This window comes from Thalia democratica, chromosome 3 (genome assembly GCF_965202585.1).
Source record: "Thalia democratica chromosome 3, ktThaDemo2.hap1.1, whole genome shotgun sequence".
NCBI lineage: Eukaryota > Metazoa > Chordata > Thaliacea > Salpida > Salpidae > Thalia > Thalia democratica.
The window spans coordinates 23,413,387-23,419,360 of NC_139167.1; positions in this window are offsets into that span (position 1 = coordinate 23,413,387).

Below are 5,974 nucleotides of genomic sequence, written 5' to 3' on the forward strand. Positions count from 1 at the left end.
TACTAAAGACGGGTTTGAAAGTTTTAAAACTGAAAATAAAATTAATTTTTGTTTCGGTAAGTTTTTAAACATTTTTTAGATTTTTTGAAACTGCTTGCTGCCTGAACTAGTTGACATTAGAAGTTAAAGTACCTAATACTATAGATAAAATACTTCAGCAGAAGTTATATATATCTTATAATTGTTTAGCACTTAACCTAAACTAAGGAAACAAATGACTGCTGTGTTGTTGGTTTACGGAGTATACAACATTTTAAAGAACATAACTGCTTTATCATAGCTAAATAAGCACCAATTATATAAATTTAATTTTTTTTATTGCTAGTTATAGTTATTTTATTTTTGCTCACATTTAAGTGAGAATTAAAAACATAAGTTGAGCAGCTTTATGAGCTTAAGGTAATTTAAACTAAATAAATATTTAATGTATAGATACAAAAGTTCAAAATTTACTTCTCTACTTTATATTGAGCCAGTAAGAACATCAAACTTTTTTTTCTTAAACTTAACAAGTACCATAAGAAATAGCTAGTTTATTCGTGATAACTTTATAAAAACTCTAACAATGAATGATATAAACGGAAACATGAGCTTTTAAATAGCATCATGAATCACGTCCAGTCTGTACAAGTAACAAACTGTATGCAACTTTGGTTTACACTAAAGTTTAACTTCAAGTACTCATAACTTTTTAATATCAAGCCAAATTTTATGTCTCAAAAAATACAACAAAAAAAGTTTGTAAAGTTGTTAAAACACAGAAACATGTAAAAGTACAATAAAGAAAGAGTATTGCATTGTTTGAATTTGTTACTATCGTATATTCGAGTAAACTCATTTCGCTGGGTTCTTTATTAGCAAACGATTAACTTTATATTTTGATTAGTTAGTTAAGTTTGTATTTGTTTTAGTAATTTATAATTTTCACATCAAAAATACTGAATACTAATTTGTTTTCATTAAAGTAAAACGACCCTTTCTTAAATCAAAACAAATTAACTATTTAAAATAGATAGTTAAAAAATTTAAAGTACATATTAATTCAACAAAAAAATACTCTGAACAAATCAACAACACTGTTATTTAAAACAAAAAAAAACTAACTTTTGTTTGCAAAAAAATAAGTAATTACTTGAATCAATTTAAACTGAATTAAACATTTGATAATCATATTTCCTCTAATCTAAAAAACACAAATGCTGGCTTCACGAGTTTTTATTATTATTTAATTACATTAAACTTTATATTTATAGCGAAGAAAATTCCAATAGTAAAAATAAATTTTGTACAAGCGTGAGCTTGGTATATCTTTTTTTAAACTTTAATTTTTTTAATGATTTGTTTTAAAAATGCTTGTTAAATATTTTTTTCGATCGTTTAGTTTTTACTTTATAAATTTATGAATTAAATACTATACAACTAAGAATTACAGTTTTTTTTATATTTTTCTAATTAAAAATAACACCAGGTTTTTGTATTGTATTTTTTTAAGAGGTCACACAAGGATACCAGCATAAAAACGACCCATCATACAAAATGTTTTAAGTATGTTATATAACATATTTCCAAATTTATACTGATTTGCACCTAAGCAAAAGTTTTATAATATGAATTTTTTACTTCTTTTAAATTTGTTTATACTTAAATATTGACCATCCCACTAACTAAATTGTACTCATAGATTAATTTTTGTTTCATTTTTGTTTACATACACTGTATTCTCTTAAAACTGAATACAAAACACTCTAAGTGGCGTATTGTACTTCATCCTCGATAAATATTAAAAAATTTAATATTTTATTTATTTATTTAACACAAAGTTGACCACCAGTGGTTGACTTAAACTAAGATTAAGAAATATATTTAGAATTATTTCGATTGCACTTTTTAAAAAAATAAAAGTCGCATACAATACTTTTTATTTATAAAATTTGAAAACTTGATATTTTTGTCGCTATTTTTTATTAAAAGTTTTTCAAGCAAAAGATATTAAAAAGTATTTTTTGTGTAAATAAAAGCTGATTACAATGTTTCTCTCGTACAGACTGTTTTACGTGTTTCCGCTTTGATTTAGTGACGTAACTTCCTATACACTGCTAAATTGTTAAATCACACATAATTTTTGAATTTTTTTTTTGGTTTCAAACTATTTTTTACGTAGCTATAAAGATAAAAATCAAAGTTTTTATTTTATAAAATTTTTTTAAAATTAGTAAACAATAATATTTTTCATTTTTTTAGTACCTGTTTAATAATAGCTTGCATAGTAATTGTGGCTACAAGAATTCTAGTTGAATTTTTTCTTTAACTTTAAATCAATGTAAAAACAACATAAACTTTTTGATAAGTATTTGTTACACTAATAAAAAGTATATATTGTTTAATTATAGTTTAACAAGTTTATTATAAATTTTTATGTTTCGATACTTTTTTTACAATTCAATATGTTTTATCTTTAATAAGGGAAAAATCTCATATAACTTTTCAGATTTATATAAAATTTGATACAAAATTTAAAATACTATAAAGAATACACTATTGATTAAAAAAATTGAATAATAACTAAACTAATAATAGGTTTAAGTTTTTCACAGCTTAAAATAAATTTAATATTAGTTTTTGTAAAATATTAAACAAACTTTTTGCTTGTTTGTAATAAAATTAATTAAAATTTTTGTTTCTTAAACTAGTTGTATAATAATAAGACTAGAAGTTAAATTATTTTAAGTTTTAAAACAAAATATTTAAGCAGAAGTTATATGTACAACTTTAAATTATCTACTTGTTGATTAGCACACAAATCAAAAAAGGTTGTTGTTACTCTTTGTAGTAAACAAAAAATAAAAATACTTGTTGTTTTTAATTAGATAACCAAGATTTCAACATTTAATAAAACAGTTATATATAGTTTCAGTTAATTTTTACTGACTTTTTATTTACTAGAAAATTTAAATTGTGAAGTTGTAAAGATTTAAGGTAATTTAAATCAAAACAATCGTTTAAAATTTAAAAAGAACATTTCGAAATTTTATTACTCTACTTTATATTGAGCCACTAAGAACTTTATATGTTTTTCTTTTAACTTAATAAGTACCATAAAAAATAGCTAGTTTATTAATGAAATTTTGTTAAAAAATCTAACAATGACTGAGGTAAACGGAAACATAAGCCTTTTAGTAGAAGGATGAATCACTTTTAGTCTTAGTCTATACAAGTAAAAAACTTAATGCAATTTAGATTTATTGAAAATTTTAAGTTTAAAATAATTGATTTTTAAATATCAAGCCTAGTTTTAAATCTCAAAAAATACAACAAACATGTATAAGTATAATAAAGAAATAGTATTGTTTAAATTTATTGTTATTATATAGTCCAGTGAACTTGTTTAGCTAGGATCTTTATTAGCAAACGATCAACTTTATATTTTCAATACCTATATAATTATATATTTAATTAAATTAAAATTTTCATATTAACAATATTGTATGCAAATTTGTTTATATTAAAGTACAACGACCTTTTCTTTAATGAAAACAAAATTGCTGTTCTAAATAAACAATAAAGAAATTTCCAAGTTTAGAAAAAAATCAATAAAATAATACTCTAAACAAGTCAAAACTGTTGAAAAACTTTATCCTTTAATAAAAAATATATTTAACTTTTGTTTGTATAAAATAAAGTTTACTTGAATTAATCTAAACTAAATAAAACATACAATAATTTAATTTCCTCGAATCACAAATGCTAGCTTCACAAGTTTCTTAATATTTTTATTTTATACATAATCTTTATAGCGAAGAAAATTCCAATAGTAAAAATAAATTTCAAACGAGCTTAAGCTTGCTTATCTTTTTGAAAAATCCTTTAATTTGTTTAAAAAACACATTGAAGCTTATTTTAGGTTGTTGATTTTTTATTTTTAACATTTAAAAATTTCAATACTAAACAATCAATTTTAAGAGAAAAACATCAATTTTTTTGTGTTCTCACTTTTCTTTTATAGGAATTCCACGAGGAGGCCACTATAAACAAGGATCCGGGGTACAAAAAAAAAAAACATTTATATATTTTTTCCTAACTTAAGTCAGTTAATAACTAAGTAAATTTGTTTTGTTATTTACATTTGTAAATTTTCTTAATTTTATCTAGGCTTAAATATTAACTACTACATCAACAAAACTGTTGGATTAAATTTCCTTTTCATTTTTTATCTTAAATTTCTATTTAAAGAAATAAACAATATTCTAACTATATATATGTTTAACTATAAAATATTTAACAAACGAAGTTTTAATTCGGTTTAATATTCTTTTGTTTTTATTTACTTACAGCGTATGAAATCTATTAAAAGCGAAGAACAAACACCTTTAGCGGCGTATTGTAATTTATACTCGTTTAAATTAAAAACTTTTTTATTTTATTGTTTTAGTTTAATTTAACACAAAATTCCAACCACCAATGGTGTAAACAACTTTAATTTTGTGACTCACCATAATGTGAGTGACATTAAAATAAAATAAAAATATTAATAGTTAAAAAAAAATACTGATTATAAGTTATTTAAGTTATAACTACTCATTAATATACTTATCGGTATACTTATATATTTTATTTAAAAAACTTAACAAAATTAAGTTTCAAAAAGTATTACTAATAAATATTAAATGATTATTAAAAAGCAATATCAACAATCTAAAATTATAAAACTTGACAAAGTATTAGTATTTTTTCGTAATTAGTTTATTGTTTTCCTTTTTTTTTTTCCAGTAGTGTTGTTCTAACCTGTAATTCTAGTTGTTTTATATAAAAAATACTTTATAATGCATGATTACACAGTGTAAAAATTAAAACCAATATTTCAACATATAGAGTAACATTTAGAAATAAAAAAAAAGTTTACAAAGGTTTTGTAACACGTGTTAAAAAGTATTTAGTTTATAAATGTTTAACCAATACTTATCTTATTAAAATAACATCTAACAATTTTTACAAAACTCTAGTTAACGTAACGTAAGCTATCGCCGTAAAAACTTAAAACTTAAGTTGTATTTATTTTAATAAGTTATAATTATAATTAACCGCCGATAGCGTACACTATATCATCTAAAATTTTAAAGTTCACCATAATGTGGATGATTCAAAAAAAAAGATTAAAACATGATAAAATATTATAATTAAACATTTACTTTTGCAGAACGTGATTAAAAATAAAGTTTGTTGTGTGGTTGAACCTATTTTTAAAATAAATTTTGAACTCTTGAAATACTCTCTTTGCTTCAGCTTTCAACAAAAGCCTTTTGTATTTTGTTTGCTTAGTTTTGTTTGTTCTGCGCATAAAATTCCTTATAAATTGAAACGGTCTGAAAAACAATTTAGTAAAGTTTTAATTAAAATTTTATACAAACGAATTTATTATGTGCTAAGTTTTTTAACAGAAAGTAATTTAAAATATGGTAGCTAATCAAACTGTTAGGTTTTAAACTTTTACAAAAAAGCAAAATATATCAAAATACTAAAAAAAGATGCCATTGTTTAATTCAACCAGTAATTGTGGCAATTAGTTACAAGTTTTGTTTTAACTACATGCTTTTATTTTATTTTGCTCGCATGGAAATTTTGTAAAAAAACAAGTACTTTGACAAAGATAAACATATATAAACTATATATCTAAAGCTAATTTAGAGTTATTAAAACTATAAAGTACTTCTACCAATAAACGTTAAATAAATTCAAATAGAAGAAATTCTATTTTTGAGAAGCTTTTACATCTAAACTAGAACTTACTGAAAATATTCCCAAAATCTTTTATTTTTGACTGAGACCTAAAAATTTTAAGTACGTCTTTTTTATGTAATATGATCTGTGCACATGAATTTTAAATAAATAAACTTACTTATATTAATCCAATTGGTATAAACTTCCAACCTCCTATTAAATACACTTAACTTTTTCACACTTGTTATAGTATGAGTAA